At 43.5% G+C, this 23,504-nt stretch overlaps 1 protein-coding gene across 3 annotated transcripts in view; it reads right to left on the reverse strand.

The window, feature by feature from the left end:
* The window catches only part of SEMA5A (semaphorin 5A), a 133,584-nt gene that overhangs the window by 109,078 nt on the left and 1,002 nt on the right, over positions 1-23,504 (reverse strand). The window contains exon 1 of one of the 3 annotated variants that reach the window (XM_082234245.1): positions 10,768-10,897. The exons of the other annotated variants lie outside the window; for them this stretch is intronic. The gene's annotated coding sequence lies outside the window, so the exon portion shown is untranslated. Of the gene's footprint in view, positions 1-10,767; positions 10,898-23,504 lie in introns of those variants that run through there. 3 annotated transcript variants of the gene reach the window in all.

Consider the following 23,504-nt stretch of genomic DNA (forward strand, 5'->3'; position numbering starts at 1 on the left):
CAATATGGAATGGATGCACCTGCCCCAATCTGCTTCTAATTTGCCATTATCCCTCTCTGGTTATAATTAATTTTGTGCCGCCCCTTTTTGAGACTTTAATCTTTGCAAGGGAAAGGGGACAGGGAAGGTAATTTGCTTCCACTGAACATGCATTTTTCATACCCCAGAGGCACATTTTAAAAAATCATCTCAATAGGTTCTGAAAACTTACAGGGAGGTTGGAAGATTGCTAAAATTCAAACCAAAAGAATATCCTCCAAAATTAGGCGATACTCAATGACTATGATAAAAGTTTCCGAGTCAGGCTTGCTTGCTGGCACTTTTGGACTGTTGCTATTTGGGATTCAATCACATACCAGCAAATTCAGCTCACCCAGTTAAGTGGATTTTGAGCTCTTGCACAACAAATACTCTTCCCTCCTAAAATTAGACTTTCTGTGACAAGGGAAGTAATAATTCGAAGCAACAAGTAATTTCAGAACTTCTTGGCTCTAGCTGGCCACTGCTGAACTAGAATGTAAAAATCACAAAATCAAACCAAAATAAATAACTCTTGCTGGTAGACTTCTGTGGCTGAGCTCTAATGGGCTTCAGGCCACTTCAGAAGCAGAAAGGCACCAACTTCAGGCCACCAATAACATCAGTGAGAAGATATTTTTAATGCTTCTGCGGCTTCTGATCCCATTGGCCATGGAATCCTTCTGGAGTAGGTCAAGGAGGAGGTGCTTGGGGACATTGTCATAGGGATCATACTATTAATAGTGTTGACATCTTTTAGGAGGGAAATAAATTGAGAGTCCCAATTAAGTCCACATTGAACAGAATCAAATTTTCTAATGTTTTAGCGGAGCGATGTCAAACTGGGTTCCCTCTGAAGTCTTCTTGCTGAATCATTCAGATCAGCAGCAGAGTATTCTGGGAGACTCAAATGTTTCTCACTAACAAAAAAAACCCACAACTCGCCCTCCAAAAGACACCTTGAATAATTTTGAATAATTGAATAATTAAGTCATCTGAAATCATAAGGTATTTTCTAAAGATATAAATCAATAGAAATAATGTAGCGTTGCTAATGCAATAGACAAGCTTACACATTCTGCTGCACGCTTCTTTTGCTTTCTGTTTTGCAAAACAGTTTTCCTCCAGGAAAACAGATCAATATATTTTTATTATCTTGATTTCACTGCTCCCTTTTCTTGGGCCAATAGGATTTTTATATGCCTTCTCTGAAATTCAGATAAGGCTAGTTTCTAAAATGTTTTACTGATGCACTTTAATTTGCCCCATTCACTATATATTCAATTTTATAGAACAGACAACAAGGTCTAAATATCAATTTAATAGAAGCCATTACAAAATACCTGTGTTGCAGGTATCTGTTCATGAGAAACAGATGAGCAAGCACCAACCCAAACCCTCGGCAGGACATTGTGACTTATTTGCAAGCCCCTGCCAATAAAATAGCTCACATCCCTTCCAGCTTGGATCACATGATGGATAAAGGTCAAGTGCAGGAGGTTTCCTTAGACACCGTTGTCATCATTTTATGGGAGAGGTTCAGTTATTGCAGCCTGAAGATATGGGCAGGATACGGTCCCAGTTGGATCCAGTTTTGCTTCCTGACTCAGGTGGAGCATCTTTTAGAAAATAGTTCCACTGTTCTATAAGCAGTGGGCCACATACATCAATACTTTAAGTTACTAACATAAGTCAGTGTTATTTTGCCCACTTCTATTAATACCCCCGTATTATTATTATTAATGCCTCTCCTGAACAGCCTATGAAAGCATTGGAACGCAGGAGCCAAGATTTTAACTGGGAGTCATAATAATAATAATAATAATAATAATTTTTTATTTATACCCCGCCCTCCCCAGCCAAGGCCGGGCTCAGAGCGGCTTACAAGCAATAATAAAAACAAGATGAATGATTACAACTTAAAAACAAAAATAAAATACAACATTAAAATAATGGAATATTAAAATATTAAAATGTAGCCTCATTGTAGGAGAAGGAAAAGAAAAAAGAAAATGGGGGGGAGGGAATCAAATTGGCTCCAAGCCAAAGGCCAGGCGGAACAACTCTGTCTTACAGGCCCTGCGGAAAGAAATCAGATCCTGCAGGGCCCTGGTCTCATGAGACAGAGCGTTCCACCAAGTTGGGGCCAGTGCTGAAAAGGCCCTGGCTCTGGTTGAAGTCAATCTAACTTCCTTAGGGCCTGGGACCACTAGGGTGTTGTTATTTATGGACCTTGAGGCTCTCCGTGGGGCATACCAGGCGAGGCGGTCCCGTAGGTACGAGGGTCCTAGGCCATGAAGGGCTTTAAAGGTCAAAAGCAGCACCTTGAACCTGACCCTGTACTCCACCGGGAGCCAGTGCAGCTGGAAAAGCACTGGGTGAATATGCTGCCATAGCAGATACCCCGTGAGGAGCCTCGCTGCAGCATTCTGCACCCTCTGGAGTTTCTGGGTCAGCTTCAAGGGCAGCCCCGCATAGAGCGAATTACAGTAGTCAAGCCTGGAGATGACTGTCGCATGGATCACTGTGGCCAGGTCGGGGCGGGAAAGGTAAGGGACCAACTGCTTGATGCGGCGAAGGTGGAAAAATGTCGCCTTGGCTGTTGCTGTAACTTGCACCTCCATGGAAAGGGAGGCGTCAAGGATTACACCCAAACTCTTAACGGAAGGCAATGGCACTAACTGGGCCCCCTCAAGAGAAGGGAGTTGGTCCCTCATCCCCATACCATCCCGACCCAGCCATAGGACCTCTGTCTTCGAAGGATTTAGTTTCAATCGGCTCCCACGAAACCATCCAGTCATGAAATCATAGCGCTAGAAAGGACCTTAAAAGGCATGAAACCCGCCCACCAACAAGTGATGCAGCAAATGTGTTGCTACATCATCCAAAATGGGAGGCCATCGAGACTCTGCTTAAAAACCTCTAACAAAGGAGAGTCCTTCCTGGTCGAGGCAGTCTATTCCATTATCCAACAGCTGCGCCGTCAGGAAGACCTTCCTAACATTTATTTGAAAACCACCTCTTTGCAATTCACTGTGTGGAATATTTCACCAAGACAGAAATAAATCCTCACTGGCTTGCAGCTTGTTTCCAGGCACAATTAATTGGCAGGCCTGCTTTCAACCCACAAAGCCCTAAATGACCTGGGATCCAAGTATCTGTAGGACCATCCTTCCCCATATCTGTCTGCTGGTGCATGGAGAGACTAGCCAGGGCCCTGTGGCATTCTGCCAAGGGAAGCCACCCCCACCTCCAGATGCACTCGCCTACTTCACCTTCCTTTAGGCCTTGGCTGGAAAGGGTGTCATTCATGATTTCCGTTTTCATTTTCTGCTTTTGCAGGAACAGTGCAGAGCTGAAAGCAGCTCAACAACAATAATTTTCAAATTTTAGTAAACGTTAAAAGTAGGTAAACATTACCATCACTAAAAGCATATCAAAAACACAACAGCAAATAAAGCAAACAACCCCAAACAAATTCATCAAGCAATTAATACAATTCAATACAAGCTCATTGTGATTCAAAATATCATAAATGGATGCTGAGCACCAACCCTGTGCTAGCTGACATCTTTCTCTCTGGAAAGAGGATTCTCTCAAGCTTTTGGCACCGTTTCATTTGGAGCTGCCCTAATACTGGGGTGTTCTGCAGTCAATTTATATTGTTTGTTTTGATCTATGTGATGCTATTTATGCAAAGTTGCAAGTCAACCTAGAGGCCACTGGGGTTCAGGGGGTTAAATGTCTTTAAAAATAAACACTACTACGAATCCTGATACACAAATTCCAAAAGCAATTCACTGTTAAAAGATCAACAAGCAAATGAAGAGATAAACCCACACCATGTTGCCAGAAAAAGAAAAAGTTTTACAGCAAACAGTTTGCCTGAAGTATGGGAGAGGTCTACAGCTGAGCCAAGATTCAGTTTGCTCATATGCATACCTGATATTTCAGTTGCAAAACTGGGCCCTCTCCACAACTCAGGAACATGCGGAATACACTCCGGCACAAGCTTTATAGTGATGAGCACAAGCAGCAGTAGCCAGGGTCTGGGAGATCAGGGTTCAAATCCTGATTCAGTCCTGAAGCTCACTGGGCGCCCTTGGGCCAGTCAGCCTAACCCACCTTCACAGGGCTGTTGTGAGGAGAACTTTGGAAAGGAATCATGCATGTTGTACTGAGCTCTTTGAAGGAACAGCATGAAAAAGCTATCATCTACTATATGACTTTCTGTCTGCCCATCTGTTCTCTATGGGTCTGGCACCTCTTGAGATGGCACAAAATGTTCCCAAGGTGGAGGGAGTGGTCTTTGTTGACATTTGGGTGCCAGTTGCCATTTTGATTCAAGATAGTGGATTGAAATGTACTTTCTGTTGGCTTTTTGCAGTATGGTAGCACTGCAGAGAGCTTGCTGGGGAGACCATGCATTAAAAAGGGACTCAAAAAGTACTTAAAGAAGGTTTTAATAAGAAAAACAAAAACTCCATTTACACTAAATACATCAACAAACCAGACCCAACCACCAACCCATCCCCCAGGGTAATGGGAGAGCTAGGTGCTGCTCCTTATATACTACACCCAGATGCTGACACGCCTTAATCAAATACAACTCAGCAGCACCTGCTATGTTTCACAGCTGTAAAGCTGGGTCTCGTTATCTTGCTCTGGCCCTTGCTCTGGCCCCTTAAAGACACACACATCGGGTGGAACAATGATGAACCTTTACATTTAAAGAAACCATTCAACACTTTCGGTATGGCTTTGTCTCCTTTCCTGGCACAGGCTAGATACCATCGCCAAACTTAGCAGGAGTGTTTCCAAAGGCAGGTGGCCCTCTCCTTTGATGTTTGGATGCCAGGAACCATTTTGAATCAGGATGGTGGACTAAAGGATGACTTTGGTATGATGGGTCCGAATTCACAAATCACAGTATTTGGGGGTTTCTACAAATTCCTGGGCAGCATCGAGAACTCCCCGCCAGCACACAAATAATGATTTTGGCAGCAGTGTTGTTAACGGATGTGTGCTTGCAACATCCTGTTAACTACAGTATTGTCAGGATTTAAAGTTTAAGGAGGAGGGGTGGAGATCACATTGTAAAGATGCTGAGTTAAATAGAAGGTGAGCAAGATAAACGAATGCCAATAACTGTTACAGAAACTCTCAAGGCTATAAAATGTATACAAGCTGACATTATATAGGGCACGCACTATCCAGGCAAATGTAAGCCGTTTTCAGGTCCCACTGATTGCTCCGGAACAGAATTAAGCTGCTGTTTAATTCTGCTCCTGAAATGCATAGAGGAGAAAAGTGCTCAATATTGGCTGCATCATTTCCATAGTGTATACATTAGTCCATTTATGCCAATTTAGATCTAATTCTAAAAATCCTGTCCATTGAATTACCCAGGATTTCTTTGTCGATTTCCAACCAGGTTGCTAAATCCTCAATTAAATATTCTTTTAAATCCTGCTCACCTTCTTCTGGTACTCCTCTCAGACGGCTCACCAGTTCTTTCTGTTTCATCTCAACCACCAAAGCATCCTACGCCAATCCCTGAGATGTGGAGACTCTGTCCACATCTACCTTTAGTTTTTCCTGTTTTCTTTTCACACCTTTCACCTCTTCCTGCATTCGTTTAGTTTTCTCTTCTACCCTTTTTAGCACAGTTTAAACTTTCGTAGTTCTCACATTTAATTCCTTCATTTGTCCCATCACCTCTAGGACCGTCTTTGGTTTTTTTCACTTTGGGTAGCTAATGCGCCTACAGTTTCTTTTAAAGCCTTGCCTATTTCATTTTAAATTCTGAAAAAAAGATCAGCAAGTTGAGATCTAGTATCTTCTTGCAAGTAGGCTTTTCTGCTTGGTGTTGGCGTTAGGACTTTCTTTGCTGCCATTCCTACTCTTAAATTCTACACCAATAATTTCTCAAACTTGACCACTTCCTTTCAATTTCCTATTCTCACTTAACAGTAAGTTTCAAAACAAATAGCCTCTACCACCAAGTCCCAAGCTGTTTGGCCTTATCAACACTTTGTCAAGGTGTTTCCATGGAGGCTGGAAAAATATTGTACAGCTTTTTGCTAGTTTCTCTTTGTTCTAGCCCCTTTACCAACCCCAGGTTCTTAGCCTGAGTACTATAAATGATTTACAAATCAAAATTTAAAAGAAATAAAAACCTTACATACATATATACTTTGTCTTATTTTAAAGATATAAGGAATAAAGTAATATGAAAGTATGATATGTAGAGAGAATAAATCAAGAAGAGGAAGAGATGCGTAAGTAGCAGTCTTTTCACACAGAGCTATTTAGTACAGTGGTATGTCTGGATGCGAACGGGATCTGTTCCGGAGCCCCGTTCGCATCCTGAATAGAATGCAACCTGCGACTGCGCATGCCACGATTCGTCGTTTCCGCGCATGCGCGTAACGTCATTTTGAGCGTATGCGCATGCGTGAGTGGCGAAACCCGGAAGTATTGCGTTCCGTTACTTCCGGGTCGCCGCGGAGCATAACCTGAAAACGCTCAACCTAAAGCATATTTAACCCAAGGTATGACTGTATATAAAATAATGTAATCCAACAGTAGAGTTTATCTCAATTCCAGATGATTTAAAAAATAAAATAAAAAATAAACCAAGGAGTTAGTTCCACTTGTTGTTGCTTCAATGTCGAGTAGAAATAAATTTAGGTATTTCAATATAGTTTTAATTCTATAATAATCCAAAGTAATTTTGCCAGAATATAGCTATGATCCACTTTTTTATTCTTGAAACTTGACACAATGTTTAGTCTCAGTTGTTTTCTCCAATATCTCAAGCTTCTTTGAATATGAAAGTATTAATAACTTCCCAAATTAATCAGAGTCAATTAATTCCACCAGGTTTGTTCCAAAAATCAAATATATATGTCCAAGTTCAATACTGATGTAACTATAATCACAGGTCAAGGTCAAGTTTAAATACAGTCTCAAGTTCAGGTCAAATTTAATTCAAGTTAAAAGTTTTAAAAATCCATAAAATATCCAGATTGGTATTTTAAAAGCTATGTAGATTCCTTGTCCATTAGCTGGCTTTAACTCCAAAAATTAATCCACAGTTTTTTCCACTTGTAAAGGTTCTCATGCGATATAAAATACCCACAGACAGGAGTAGACTTCCTTTTTAGCCTCCTGTTTTTTGCTGGATTAATTAAATTAAAAGTATTCTTGAGAGATTGTTCTCCTCACCTTTGTAATTTGGCTTGGCGTTATTTGGAATGATAGTCTGCTGCTGGCTGGTTCAGAGGCTTCGCTCTGCAGAGTCGCGCTGGTGCCTAAACCACTGGCTTTTTGCTCGGCTCCCCCCCCCCCCACTTCCCGCACCTTTCGGTACAGGGGCAGAGACCAGAGCTGCCGTTTGTGGTCTGCAGGATCCCTCGACACCTCAAACACCCTTTTGAGGCTTTTGGGGGGATACACTTTGCCTCAGAGCTTCCCCCGATCCTCTGCAGAGTCCGAGTTTGACAGAGCTGTCAAATTCGTGGTCCATCCGCCATTTCACAGCTATCTGGAAGTCTAGAAGATATGGTTATCAATGTTCCCCGTCCTGGGGCCCTCCGGATGTTTTGCACTGCAGCTCAGATTCTGAACCACAGGCAGTGCCGAATGGGGCTAATAAAAGGGATAATCCAAAACATCTGGAAGGTGCCCGGTTGGGGAATGCAGCTCTAAATGCCCCTTCACCATATACAAAAATGTGTGAGTGCAGTAAGCAAATGTAGCAGAATATGTAAACACATGGAAAGCACGATTAATGTTTGGGTCTGATTAAAATAGTGACTGAACTAATAAATTCAGCACTTGTGATGCATCAATTAAATGGGAATTAAAAACATGTATGCATGATAATTTGTTTAAAACTACCGTAATTATACTGGTTGCCAAGTTTGTACTGAAATTAATAAAGCATAATGGGAAGGGGATGCTTACTTGACAAAGGGTGCATAGACCATTATCTTTGCCTGCGTGTAAAAGGACTCATCTGTCCTTAAATATGGCCATGATGAAACCAGAAATCAAACCAAAGTAGCCACAGGGAGGCATATACGGAAGATGGCTCCTGCCTGGGCCTCAGAGTGCGGGGCCAGCAGATAAGCCAGTGCTGGGCGACCCATTTATCATACGTGTAGAAAGGTAAATGTCATAAAATGGAAGCGGCCGTCTCCCAAGAAAACAGCTTTATACTGCTTATTAATGGCTCTCAGGAATTCATTCACGTGTGGTTAATTAAATCCTGACACCAACAAGCTCTTTAAAGAAATGAATGGATTCAGTATAAACACAGATAGTTTAGCACCACAGGGATCTCTAACATTCATCTTCCATGAAAAAGATGTGCTAATTGCTCCCTTAATCATCAGGTTCTTAATGATATTTTGACACAAGGAAAATCAGTGTGTCTTCACAAAGACATCTGCAGTAAAAAGAATAGTCAATGAAGAAACTGAAAGCCTATAGAAGACACTTTCCAATTGCCTCTTATGCTGCAGCACAGCAGAGCACACCTGGCCCCACCGAGGTCCCACAAACCCCACCAGTCAAGGCCTTGGCATCGCCTGAGGACCCCTCTCTCCCAGCTGGAGAGATGTGGAACAGGCCTTAGCATCGCCTGAGGACCCCTCTCTCCCAGCTGGAGAGATGTGGAACAGGCTGACACAGTGCAAGACTAAGGGCAATGCTCAGTCATTCTGGACACACTTCCACGGGAAGTAAACCCCAATGAAGTCATAGAACTGCACTGTAAAGCAGTATCTTCAGCAGGTGTATCTCCAAACAACCCTCTTCATCTGCAAAAAAGCACTGGGTTGCCCTAAGGCGAACAAATCACAGACCCCCCCCCCCTTCTATTAGCTACATTCACACTATTTAACCATTTTTTTCCAGCCTCCAACCTGTCATTCTCAGCTGGCCACCAGTGCCCTTCAGCACTGCAATCAAGCTACACAAAAGCCTAAAGAGATGAAAATCTCTTCCCTTGAAGCAACACAATAGCATTCAGAATAATGTAACAACCTAGTACTCTAGTGCAGCCCTGCAATGAGGGAGTGAGACCAAAGAAACCTCAACTCAGGAAGCCATTTAAAGACCGGGGGGGGGGGGGGCGGGGGGGCGGGACAAGAGACCAAAAGGAGCATACACAATTTCAAGCACGATAAGGAGGACTTTGGAATCTTTCTCCACTTCAGTTACTATGAATTGTTGCTTTTTCCTTCTTCAAACATCACCACCACAACTCTGCTTCCTGCAGGTGAAGACCCTGCCTCCCTTGGCAGTTCAGCTGCCTGAGGCTAGAACTCTAGGCAACGCCGTCAGAGAATCATAAAACTGTAGAGTTAGAAGGGACCCCCCCAAGGTTCATCTAGCAGGATGGATTTGATTTAAATCAAATTGATTTAAATCACTAGTCAGTAAGACTTGATTTAAATCATTTTTTACAGGAATCTTTTTGCCCAACATGGGGCCCAAAGACCCTGAGATAGAAGTCTTTGGGATTCTACATAAACACACAAATAGTCAAGTGAAGCAGAAATTTTGTCCATTTCACCAGTGTAGCTTCTCACCCTCCCCGACATTCTCTCTCTCTCTCTCTCTCTCTCTTCCTCAAAAGGGCGGGTGTCTGCACTGGTGCACATGCTAACGTTTTGATGAAGAAGGACACAGATGAGGAACTGGGGAAATTGACCTTAAAAGTTTCACCCTGTGGAGACCAGAAAGAGGGAAAGTAGAGAAAGTGGCCTAGCTGTAAATGCTCATGGAATGGAGGAGAAAGGGCATGAAAGGGAGCAATGGTGAGTCAAGAGGCCTTTAGAGCAAGGAGGCATTTCTATACAGGAAGAAGAGTTTAAAATGTGAAAAGAACTTCCCCAAATGTGTCAAACTCTAACTTACAAACCTGATTTAAGCACATTTAAAACTGTATTTTAAACTGTGGCAGCTGTGAAATTGGTGGCAGCACACTGTTCACGCAGCCCTGATGCCATTGCATTGTATCGCTGGGATCTACCAATCAGGGGCAGGGGGGGGCACACAGACTTTCTTCATCTCTAGGAGTGGTGGTGTAAGCCCACCCTGAAAGAGCTGGACATGGATCTCAGAATTCCCCGAGTCATTGCTATGCATTTTTAGCTATCTGGTGCCTTAAGCTCTGGTTTCAAACCAAGTTGCTCTAACAAGAAGAAGAAGAAGAAGAAGAAGAAGAAGAAGAAGAAGAAGAAGAAGAAGAAGAGCAGCAGCCGCCAGGAAAAGCGACTTAGGGAGCAGGTCTACCACTCCGTGGGCCACGGGAGGATGCTCCCCTACTTTCCTTGGGGACCCATTTGCCTTATCTCGGGTGTTGGTGGGACCAGAAGGAGATCCTCTGAAATGGAGCGGGGAACCTGGGAGATGCATCCCCATCCCTGACCATTTCAGAGGTATGTACTGTAAGGGGAAGAACTCTTTGGATCAAGGTCAATTTTTCTCAGGCAATGTTGTAGCACAACATTTTGAGATTCCCGTTTTGAGGGGATTGGACTAGATAACTCTCAGGGTCTCTTCCAACTCCACAGTTCTATGAATCTATGTAAAACAGCTCTCCTGTGAGTGGAAGTTGCCTTCCACATACACAAGGATGGCTTTGGACAAAAGTCTGCTTCCAATTTCACATTCCATTTCGTTCTCTCCCCCCACGCCCATAAACACACACTTGCAGAATCGAAGCATACTCACAGCCTGAAATATATCTTTTCTCTGCACTGCAGGCAATACTGAGATCGCTTCCCTCTGGGCTCCCCTGTTTATGCTGTTTCTAACATTACGCATGTCTAGAAATGACAAAAGCGCAGGCACCAAAACGCCACAGAAGCGAGTCGCAACAACAGCACTATTCCATGGAGATCATAACTCTCGATGGTGTGTGTGTGAGCCTCGGCTGCATAAATTAGCCTTCTCAATGCAACTTTGTTTTTTTCTCCCACTCCAACTTGTCTAATCAGATTCCAATCATACGAAGAAAATGACACAGCTGCTTAACATTCCTGCTTCCATTGACTTCAATGCAGACAAGGCGTCCGCTGGCTAAATATCTTCCCTGTTGGTTTATGTTGGATCAGGGCATTAGGTCAGTGTCAGCCTCTCTGAAAGAAAGGGGACTATCAGCTCTCTGCGTGTGCACAATAGACCAATCCATGCTGATAGAGATCCTGGCATAAGCAACCAGACACTGAGACCGCCTTTAACTCCTGCCATTGTTACATAGGTGTCACTGACAGATATTAAAGCTGACGGGAAAGGTCACAAAACCTCCTCAAAGCTAGCTGCATTTGCAAGAACTAAAGGGGCCTGCAGTCTAGGCACACCAACTTCTAGTTTAGGAGCTCACATCTGCCTTTTCATTTTTCTTCCACTTGGGCCAGGCATGTTCAGAATCCAAGAAGTCTCTTACATGGACACAAGTTGAAGCACCCCACTTGTGGGCAAGCCTTAACCATGCCGAAATAGACTCTACCCTGAAAAGTCACATAACCAGGGCTTTTTCCAGCTGGAACTCAGTTCTGGCACTTCTCATGTGGGCGCCATTGTCTTTACAAGAGAGCAAGGGAAACCTTCGTGGTGAGTTTCGGAACCTCTTTTTCTTTTCTTTCTTTTCTTTTTCTTTTTCCTGCAATCAGATGTTGTTATTAAAGTTTTCTTGGTTTACAAAGGTATGCGCAATGTCTCTTTTTCAAGCTAGGAACCTCTTTTCTCTCTCTAGAAAAATAGCACTGTGTGTAACCTCTGCTGTGAAGTGACACATTTGTTTGTGAAATTTGTATCTTACATTTCCACCATAAGACGATCAAGGCAGCTTACAAATATAACAAAACAGAAGTGAAAAACCAAGCAAGCAAAACATAAATGTAATCAAACAAAGCCATCCAGAATTGTCCCTGGAAAGTCACTTTTCTTCTTTAAGTTTTCAAAGTTTTTAACCGACCTCAAGGTTGTCACCTGAACTAGCCAGATGTTTAACTGATAATCAATCTGAGTCCATTCATCATTTGAAAAATAAGACTTTAGAGCAGTCATGCCCCAAAAGGGCAACTAGACATTCTGCTTTGCCAACTGTAACCTTGGTTTAAGGAACCATTTGGCCCCTTGCTTATATATCTGAGTTTCTAACTCTGTGCATCAACCTTTTTATATATACTTCTTGCAAATTTATCTTATTAAACATTTGTTTGGGGTCTTAAAAATTTTTGGGGGGTAATGTTTGGATGTCACAAAGGCACTCCAATCTGTGCTGAGCCAAGCTACCTTCTGTTGGAAATCAGCTGCATTGGTTTTTTCTAAGCCAAGTCCTGCAGGAATCATTGTGGGCTTGGCCAAAGCAAAACTGAGTGCAGCTCCACAGCAACCCGACTGCTGTCCCTGTGTATGTCTTTATACGCCCCCAGTTTTCAACAGAACAACTCCAGCCCATGAATGCATTTGCAAACAAAGACGTTGAGTCCTACACAGTTAATATTAGGACTTTAAAATACTGTGGAAACCGATAAGCCGATAACAGTGTTTACAACAGATAGCACTGTAATTTTTGCAATTAAAATGAATACTTCTGTTCTATTGTGTCCTTTCACAAAGAACGTTTCTGTATATAGAGTGATATCTTCTGCACTGGCTTGCCTACCATCAGACAGGGTCTGTTCTTAAATACAAAATAACCCAATAACTTTAACAGCTGCTGATGTTATCACAGTACTGGATAGGTCTTATCTTGATTTCATGTCTGCTTAAATTTTAACTATTCTTCTGGAGCAACTAGGGGGACAAATATTGGGCACATTTATGTGAAATTTCAGAAACCTGGTTCTGGATCCAGCCCTCTCATTTTGAAATATACTATTATTGGCAAGTTCACCTCTGGGCAGATCCCCCAGGGACAACAGAACTGTGGCAGGCGTCCTCCCTTCAGAGGCTGCCCAAAGAATTCCAAAAGAAGGTGTAACCTCTTGCCAATAAATAGGTGCAGCAGTTTTGAAGCATTTTAGGATTAGCCAGGACTTGAACTGGGAGCCTCCTGATCTATGCCCTGGTGTCCCTTGGGATGAATGAGTGACCTCCCAAGTCTCTGTGTGGCTCCCACCCCGCCTGCCCAGTCAAGCTAATAGTTGGACAAATCTATCCATTTGGGTTTCTCTCAGATTATCACTTCTCCGATCTCAAATTCAATTTGTCACATTTCCACATCAATTTGCAATTTTAAAAAAAAAGTTTGCATGAAAATTTGCATGCTAAAATGCATTTTGGTATGTTATTTTAACTAATTATACATTTGTGTATGAGCTTTCCCCTATTATTATAAAAACGTAGCTGATAGAATTCTACAGGATGTGGTATTAGTGTGTGAAAACAGTCCCAATCTGATGATTCCCCAGATGCTGGAGATATCAGGTGCCATCCTGGCGCCCCGGCATCTTCGCTTGGTCACAGGTGCCTAATGCTCCGGGCGCCTGGCTAATTTCGACACTGGCTGCACAGCAGCAATACATGTTCACAGTTAAACATAAAGCGCCAATGAAAACAGTAGAAAATAATCATTCAAGTGGCAGGCTGCAACAGCTGCAAAGGCCTCTTGGCCTAAAAAAGTCTTCCAGAGACACCTGAAAGTCGAAAGGGGGAGTGCCTGCCATTTCTCTGCTGGAAGAGTGTTCCACAGCATGGGATCAGTGGCGATAAATGCCTGGTTTCTTGCTGAGCCAAATTGGGCCTCTGTAACTTTGAGATGACTAACAGCTCTCCTCTCGATGATCTCCAGGATCTGGCTGGGATGTCAGAGCTGGGATTGAAACCCCAAAATCTTGGCACTAGAACTCCCGGCGAAGTTTGGAGCTTTGCCTCTGGCCTTACCTAGGTGCCACATAACCCAGCTTCATTAGGGGGATGAAATGCCCCATACTGGCATTTCCAGAGGAAGGTCTCCTTTAAAAACCCCACTGAATTTGGCATAACATTGAAGGGGAAAAGGAGGAAGATGGAGAGCAGGGATTCCTCATACCCCAACAGCTTATAGTCAGTGTCCTGAAGTGGTACCTGCAATGAGGCTGGGGTGGGGCAGGAACCCTTCCCTGCATTAAATGGGGAACGTTCAAGAGGGAGGAAAGTAACAAGGAAACATTTCCCCCTTCTACTCTCCACAAACCTTCTCTACCCATAATGTGTTATTTACATTGCTATCCGAACACAGCAGGGAGAGGGGATGTGGGGAAAGTGATTTTTCTCTCTGTCCACATGCCTCGCTTCTCCTGAGCACCAAAACCAGGGTGGCGTAATGGTTGGAGTGTCTGATGAGGACCTAGAATAGAATCATAGAATCATAGAGTTGGAAGAGACCCCAAGGGCCACCGAGTCCAACCCCCTGCCAAGCAGGAAACACCATCAGAGCACTCCTGACATATGGTTGTCAAGCCTCTGCTTAAAGACCTCCAAAGGAGGAGACTCCACCACACTCCTTGGCAGCAAATTCCACTGTCGAACAGCTCTTACTGTCAGGAAGTTCTTCCTAATGTTCTTCCTGAGAGAGCAGCGTTGGAATCCCCACTCAGCCACGGAGCCCACGGGGGAACCTGGGGCCAGTCACCCCCACCTCTCAGCCTAACGTACCTCACAGGGTTGTTGCGAGGATGCAATGGGGAGGAGGAGAGCCATGTACACCACCTCAAACTCCTCGGAAGAGAAAGGCGGCACGTCTATAAATGGAAGAAGCCCGACTGAAAGCCTCATGTTCCAGACTCGCTGGGTCCTTGAGGAGGAACACACCCGTTTTTTGAATGGATGGGGAACCTTTTCCATTCCCATCCACACTACCTGCCAGGGGTGTGGCCAGGGCAAAAGAGGGCGGAGCAATGAAGGTAAATCCCACCTTTGTTTCTACACACCTCCTCCAGGCAGAGAAGAAAGGGGCATCATCATCCAGCAAAGAAATGAAACAAAACAAACTCAGGGTGAGGGGGGAGCATGGCCTGGGGAGACTGCTGAGGGCCAGTTAGGGAGGCTTGGAGGGCCACATCCAGCATTAGGTTGCCCACTTCTGTGTTAGGGATAGGAGTACACTGCAAAACATTGTCAGAGGTCAGCACCTGTAGCTAAAAATAACCACAGATAGGGGTGCTCCTGAGAAACGAAACCACATGTCACCTGCATTATTTGCACACATTATTTTGCAACAGAAATAAGAGGTACAGCACATTAAAAAAAGAAACATATTGATAGATTCCACAGTAAAAAGAAAAAGAAAAAAGAATGGTGCACAAATTCATCACATTTCAACCACAAGCATTATCATTCCCATTTCAACTGTGTCGCTAAAGTTCCATCAAATATTATATGCAGAGGCTGGGATCAATGAAACCACAAGAAGAAATCCATACTCATCTCTGCCCACAAAAAAATGGTGTCCAAACAAGATTTGCCCTCCCCGTCCGCTTGCCTGCTTGAGTGTTGGTGGCCTGCAGGCAGCCTAGATCAGCCTTCCTCATCCTGCTGCCCCTCCAGATGTTTTGAACTACAACTCCCATCAGCCCAAGATGGAGGGCCCCAGGTCGAGGAAAGGCCAGAGAGAGCAAATGCACTACAGGAGAAAACATGTTTCTTACCAGCTTGTCTGCCAGGGAAACTCTATTGTGGCTGCAGAGGCTTCTGATACATCCAGGGGCAGCTGTTCCCAAGCTTTCCCCCCTCATGGACCCCTCTGAAAATTGCTGATTGTCTTTGGGGGGGCACTTAATTCTTTTTCTGCCTGTTGCAGCAATTCTAATGTGCTGTGCTAGGTGCTGTATGATTTTTTAATTGTATTTTTATTGCTTCTCTGTTATCTATTGTATTTTATTGCATTGCAATCAATGCAACGCAATTCATGAAATAAAAGCAGCAATAAAAATACAATTCAAATCAATATGCATATTGGATGCAATGGATGTGCCACCCCGTCTTCAGCTACAAATCCCCAGACATGCTGTGCACCACCTGAATGAAGTTCACAGAATCAACACCCTGTGTGAAATGAGAATGCCCCAACCGAGAGCAAACCTCACACTTCTCTGAACTGCAGCTAAACCCTAGAGAAGGAAAACTGGTGAGCAAACCATTTTCCCGGGAAATTTGTCTGCTGTTGCTGATCTTCCAATCCATAACCTTGCAGATGAGCAATGGCGCAGTCAGGTAATTTTAGCCTCTGGAACCCATGGTCTCATGACAGGAGGGAATGTATATTACCACACTTACTCCAAAATGTGGTCAGCCACCCCTGCTGCATTTTGAGAACTCCCTTGTTGGTTCTGCCAGGACCCTGGCCCCAAAGACCTGCTCCGATGGAGTCACTGTGGATCAGTCTCCAAACAGCCCTGGCATTTACCAGAGCAGTTTGAAAGCGGCTGAAGTAAACAAAGTTCACAGCTGAGAAGTATCAAGAGTATGGTCTCAGTCGTAAGAGCATAAAGGGACAGAGCAACCGCCCACAAGCAATCTTCAAGGGCCACGTCTGAACCAAAACTCCTCCGTCGCCTCCCTCACCTGATCCCACTGCTACCCTCCAGTTTTCTTCTCATATCCATAACTAATTTCCTTTCCCCACATTTCATTCGCCCTTCCCCCAGGCTACCAGGACCTTTTGTCTGCCTTTGCTTTTTAAAAGGTGTGGGGGTTTTCCTAGCTGTAATTATAAAACAATTAAGATATTATATTACTTTTGAAAAAAACAGCATGAGACCAGCTGCCTTTTGCTCTGTCAGCTAGCAGCAGCTTCCTGAACTATCCCATCCTAGCTAGTCATTATAAGAACTGTAACTTGAAGAGTTGGCGGCCAAGTTTCTTTTTTTCTTTCTCCACCGCCATTCCCCTTTCCTTTTGTGCTATGTATTTTAGATTGCAAGCCAGGAATACTCTTGGTTTTTATTGATCTGTGAATGTGAGAAAGCTTTAAATAAATCATAAACAACTATAAAGGCACAATAATCAAGATGCAATTAACATTGCCAATTAGGAGAAAGGCATGCATTTATAAGTTACATGGACCACTGGAAATTGCAGAATGCACAAAAAAGTATACATTTCCTACGACAGAGACACAAAACTTTTGACCAAAGAGAGACCCAAATGTACAGAAATCCCCATCTGCCTGCATAGCTTCCCACCTAATTTTTACAAAGAACTACCGGTAATTTTCAGCGTCAATTGAGGATATTTTTAAACAAATGCATGTCTTTTTTCTGTTTCCCTGGAGCATTTCGGCCTTCCTTCGCCACTTGCTTTTCAAGAACAGCAAAAGCCCATCTGCCCAGGAAGTGTACCAGCAGCTCCTGCAGTCAAGGATTCCTTGGGGCAGCTTTCCAAAGCTGTACAGGGCTGTTTGCTGAGGGGCACAAGAGAATGAGCTGATCAGGCAGGGTGGGGAACTTGGCGAAAGGCTGTGTCTTCAGTACCTAATTTTACCTGCAAAGGCCTGTTTGGGCTCCAAGATTCCTCAGATTTTTGGAGGGATTCAGAAGAGCAGACTGCCACCTGTTCTTGGCTGGTCAATCCTGCAACGCTCCAGGCTAGATGTTTAAAACTAGTCTACCATGAACAGCTGGCAAAAACTATATGTCACAGAGAGGTCAGTTTGAAATATGTTTTGGCACGCCTGATAGAACACTCATTCTTTCAAGTCAGCAATACTTTGCAGAGACAAATTGGAAAAGACAAAACCCATGTACCTTGTGTTTTATAGCCGATTTCACAAGAGAATGTAAAGGAGAGTAGCATGGAAGAGAAAAAGCCAATTGATTCTCTCTAGCGTATTTTTATCTTATTATCATTATTTGTTAAATTAGTTTGTGACTTTATCTTGCCCAATGCCATATTAAAGAAATACAAATACATATACTGAGGCATTTGAGAGTGTGGGAGGATAAGAATCATGACTCTTCTTTAGCAATTAAAATATTTTAATGCCTTGCTCATGCGACAATACAAGCAGCGCTCATAATGTTGATCAGACACTCAGCTTAACTGCTAGACTTTGTCAAGACCTGCCAGGACTCAAATCAGGAGCCTCCTGCTCCATTGGCTGATGCTGCCTGCTGAGCTGGTCCTGGAAAATCCTGAGGTCTGCAGTTCCAGAAGGGGGGCTGTCCTCTGTGACAGAAGAGGCAATGCTCAGACGTTGAGACGGAGGGCAAATAAGGCCACACTGCAGACTGCAGCATGGGATCATTCACAAAAAGCCACAGGCTCTCCCTAAGTTGGTTTGGAGACAAAAGCTCGTGGAAATGGCTTTCTGGCCTGAGAAAGGGGCTACCTTTGTCCCTTGCCCATCTGGCTCACTGTCTCCTTGCGCTGCCTCCAGCCTGCTTGCTCCACTGCCCATCCCTACAACCTCCCTTCATCCCACTCCGCTCAGACCAAACTGTGCCTTCTACCTCTGCCAGCGCATGGCCTCTGGGCACCCCTTTCCACGGGAAGCCTTGAGCTTCTCCTATGGGATGCCTGGCTCTGCCATGGTTGCCTGCAGTGGGAGTGAGGAACCTTCAGACCGCAAGTCCAATTCACTGGTGCCGTCAGCAGATGGCCAGGAGCGCAGGGTTACATCCTGCCTTGGCTGCACACATCTTTTTCCATGATGGAACAGGCTTCCTCAGCCAAGGTGGCAGGATTTAATAGCTGCTCATCAAATGTTTTGATCTCATCTCAGCAGCAGCAGGTTTTTGAGAATGAGGGAATGAGTCTTTGGACCGACCAAGGTAGCAGCATGCAAGTGCTTGACCAGCTAATGCAGTCTTACACAGAAGCACAGCATCCAGATCATGGAAAGTAAGGCATCACTCAATGCTGCAGTCACTTAGATACATCAGCGCATGTGTGATCTGGCCCTTAACCCTACTTCAGAAATTATATGTCTGACCAAGCCCATGCGGAAACAAAGTGCTGCTTGCTTGTTGGTTATTTATTTACTTGCTTGAAACATTTATGCCCCACTGTTTGAGTAAAAGCCTCCCATAGCAGTTAACATAATTGCACATTTAAAAGAACAACAACTCCCTCCAAAAGCAAACTTGAGTGCAGAGTGCCTGCAGTTTTGTGATGAACAGTACTGAGGAACAAGAGGAAGGTATCAGCATGTTCAGAGTAACTCCAATGTCTACAGGAGATTAAAAAAAATATTTAGGAGGGAAAATCTAAGGGAGCAAAGAACTTGCTCAAGAGCTCAGTTGCCTAGAACATTATCAACATTGGTGTTGATAATGCCAAGGTTTCAGGTTCAATCCCAGGAAGGGGCAGCTGCAAATTCCTGCCTTGCAGGGGGTTGGACTAGATGATCCTCAGGGTCCCTTCCGATTCTACGATTCTAAAAAAGAAAAGAAAAGAAACCACCCATCCCAAATAGCCGAATGAGGCCTGAGTACACTCAGTGACCATGAAATAGTGAGACTCTGTTGGGGAAACTGGAACGTGTCCAGAGGAGGGCAACCAAAATGGTCAAAGGCCTGGAAACAATGCCTTATGAGGAACGGCTAAGGGAGCTGGGCATGTTTAGCCTGGAGAAGAGGAGGTTAAGGGGTGATATGATAGCCATGTTCAAATATATAAAAGGATGTCACATAGAGGAGGGAGAAAGGTTGTTTTCTGCTGCTCCAGAGAAGCGGACACGGAGCAATGGATCCAAACTACAAGAAAGAAGATTCCACCTAAACATTAGGAAGAACTTCCTGACAGTAAGAGCTGTTTGACAGTGGAATTTGCTGCCAAGGCGTGTGGTGGAGTCTCCTACTTTGGAGGTCTTTAAGCAGAGGCTTGACAACCATATGTCAGGAGTGCTCTGATGGTGTTTCCTGCTTGGCAGGGGGTTAGACTCGATGGCCCTTGTGGTCTCTTCCAACTCTAGGATTCTATGATTCTATGAAACAAGAAAGAAAACTGGAAGAGATGGAGAATATGATGCAGTGCCTGAAGGAAAGGATTTCTTCCAGAAATCCTAAAATGGAATGCTTCACACTGCAACAGTTAGTTGCAGCTCCCACTTGTAGTGATATAAAAGGGATGTAAAACAGAAGTAGCAGAGGAATCAGCCAAAACCATGGGTGGCAGGCAACTATGTCTTATTCAGAGTAGGCCTATTGAAATTAATGACCCCAACCGAGTCATGTTCCCTTCAGTGGGTCTGCTCTGAATAAAACATAATTGAATAAGACCTACAGGAAATTCAGCATTTTTAAAAAATCTCCACTCTGCTCAAATAAGAGAATAAAAGGTGACACTGTTTATTTGTAAAACAAATTTGTCCCATTTGTAATCTTTGAGGAGATCCTACTGAACATGCGCACAGTTTGTACTTTGCATCTCTGAGGTGCTTCAGAGAAAGAAGGAGCACACATAATACAGTGGTTTTCTCATCAGCTAATTCAAAGAACTGCAAGAATATATGCCCAGAAGGAGGGAAATTATAAAATTTAAATTACCACCTATCCAAAAACTCAAGCACCATCTCCAAATGCGTGAGCCTCATCTTTCATGGAACTTACTAATGGGCTGCTTGAATTATACAGCTTGACATTTTAAAAAATAAAAATCATTCTGCCCCAAGCATGTATGCTTTAATAGAATGCTATTTAAATCTGAACACTTCAGAAATATGTGGTTCTTATAACCACCCCTTAAGAAAACCACAACCACTTGTTTCTTAAAGGTTCAATTATTTGCTTCTAGAAAACGTTAGGATATTGGCTAGATATAAACTTATAAATCTAGCTAATCAATTTGTTTTCTGGGATATGCGAACCAGCACATTTTCTGTCAATTAAAATGCCATAAGGATTCTTTTCTGTTTAAATTTAGCATTTACACTTGGCAACAAACTGATACTCATTTATCAGTTCAGTACTCGGCACAATAAGGACCATTTGCACAATACGTCAGGTTATTCTCTGAAGATTTAAAGGCCAATAAATCAAAACAGTCTCTGGGGCCTCTTACACAAGGAGATACCTATTTTATGAGCAAGCAGAACCCAACTGGTATTCTGGCTTCAGATGGTGTATAATAAAAGTTATTTCCCACATTACACAGAAACAAAATTGTGCGCTGGTAGTAAGTATTTATTCAAACAAAGTCCTGCATGACAAGAGTTCACAAGCAGTTGTTTATCAAAGCCACACATGGACAATATCTATATGGGCATCTTCATCATTCAACAACTGAACCCACCAAGGGGAGAATACAGGAATCAAGCGTAAAGCCAGCCACTGGGATGCATGCATGCGCTAACACATGTGCTTGGTGACACAAGATACATAGGCTTGAAACTCCACAGCATAATATGCAAGCAGTAATTCACTATTATTATAATAATAATAATTTATCATTTATACCCCGCCCATCTGGCTGAGTTTCCCCAGCCTCTCTGGGCGGCTCCCAATCGAGTGTTAAAAACAATACAGCATTAACTATTAAAAACGTCCCTAAACAGGGCTGCCTTCAGATGTCTTTTGCTCGAGGGTCACACAACTAGTTAGCATGTATATTAAACTTCACAATACATGTAAACAATGAAGCATGGCTTTTAAAATGCCGGCACCCAAATCCCATCTAGTCCACCCAAGCAGTGTTTGAAATTAGCCAGCTGCCGGGGGCATTTTGCCCTGGCTCTTAGCGCCTGCAACCAAGCGAAGATGCCTGGGCGCCAGGAAGACACCTGGCAGCTGGAGGTGCCTGCCTGCGGATCCTCGGATCGGGACTGTTTTCACATTCTGTAGAATTCTCTCGGTTATATTTTATCTGCACAATCAGAATGAATTTCAGGAAACAAAATGCTTCTTCTGTGCAGCCTGAACAGAAGCACTGAATGACGTTATAGTTAATTGTTGTCACTTGTCTTCACTTACCCCGCTCACAGTTGTGAAGAATATTTATACATGATGAAAGGTCTGTATCGACGTTAAGAAAAAGAGGTCAGAATAGGCCAATATATATGTGGACTGTCCCTGGATCAAGTGACTTTTCTTCTTTAAGTTCTCAAAGCTCTTAACTGAGCTCAAGGGTGTCCTCTGAACTGGTGAGATGTTTAACTGAGAATCAATCACAGTCAGACCATCATTTGAAAAATAAGACTTTAGAGCAGTCATGCCCCAAAAGGGCAACTAGACATTCCGTTTTGGAGACTGTAACCTTGTTTTGAGGAGCCATTCATAGCCTAGCTAGCTCATATCTCTTGGTTTCTAACCCTGCACCCAAGACCAAAAAAATGCAGCCAGGAAAGGCCGGCCTGAGTCTTTGCCTGTTGACTGATCAAAAGTATGCTGCTTTAAGGATAAACGGACTCTTGATAAAAGGATTCTTCTTTCTAGAGTTATTAATTTCATGCTACTGTGATAGTTTTTCATAAACAGTAATGTCTTCTTATTTAATGTTTGATGCAAGTTCCCCAATGAATCATTTTAGTTAAAAGGAAACAAACACAGGTGTGGCGGAATCAGGTGTAACTAACCTATTGTGTTTTTCTTATTCAGTTGGCAACCACCCAGGGTGGCTGGGGAATAAACAATAAATTTATTATTATTACTATTATTATTATTACTATTATTATTATTACTACCCTCCAGATTACAGCTCCTACAACCCCTGACAATTGGCTTACCTGAGGTCCTCTGTGCTACGCCTGTTTTCAAGAAAGGACTATCAAATGGGCCAGAGTCAGCCTGCAAACGGAAAGGGCTTTGAATTTTATGGAATTGTTATAATAGCAACATATGCCCTCTGATTCCTCTAGAGCAGGAAGGGCCAGAGCTCAAACTCCCAGACAGGTAGTGGATTCCAGGTAAGAGAAGGCTGGAAAAGGCTCCCTGTCTGAAACTAGGGGCAGCTGCTGCCAGCCTGTGTAGACGCCACTCCGCTAGATGGGCCAGTGATGGGACTTGCTCTAAGGCACTTTGCTCTGTCAGACTGAAGTAAATAGGACAGGATTTTAGGTGCTGGTTGTCTTAGACTGCAACACTAGGAACAAGCCCCAAAGAGCCTAAGCTTACTATCTTCTTTTAAGCTGTCTTGTAGGTGGGTTCACAAAAGTTACAAGGCTGAAAAATAAAAACTTCCAGAGAAAAGAAGCTCCATCGCCTGCGGTCAGCATAGAAACATAGGCTAGTAGGCTCTCAGTAGGGTAGTAAAAAGGAAATAAATTTGCCTTCTCCCAAGTGGATCCCTCAGTTGCCTGCAAGGAATTTAGCAATTCCAGTTGCTAAATGCAAGGCACAGGTTTCTATCCTTTTGCTTAATGAGCGCAGCATTATAGAAGCCAAGTCAGAAATTTAACTTGATTCTTCAAAGGCAATTTAGCCAGCCAAAATCTCCCTTCTCCCTTCCTCAAAGATCAGAAGTGCCAGATAACATCAAGGACGGTTCTGCATAATGGAGAACATCTGCGCAAACCCTTTGGCTTTTGACTCCACCACCTTCCCTCT

The sequence above is a fragment of the Podarcis vaucheri genome, assembly GCF_965113315.1.
Source record: "Podarcis vaucheri genome assembly, chromosome: 8".
NCBI classification, from domain to species: Eukaryota; Metazoa; Chordata; class Lepidosauria; order Squamata; family Lacertidae; genus Podarcis; species Podarcis vaucheri.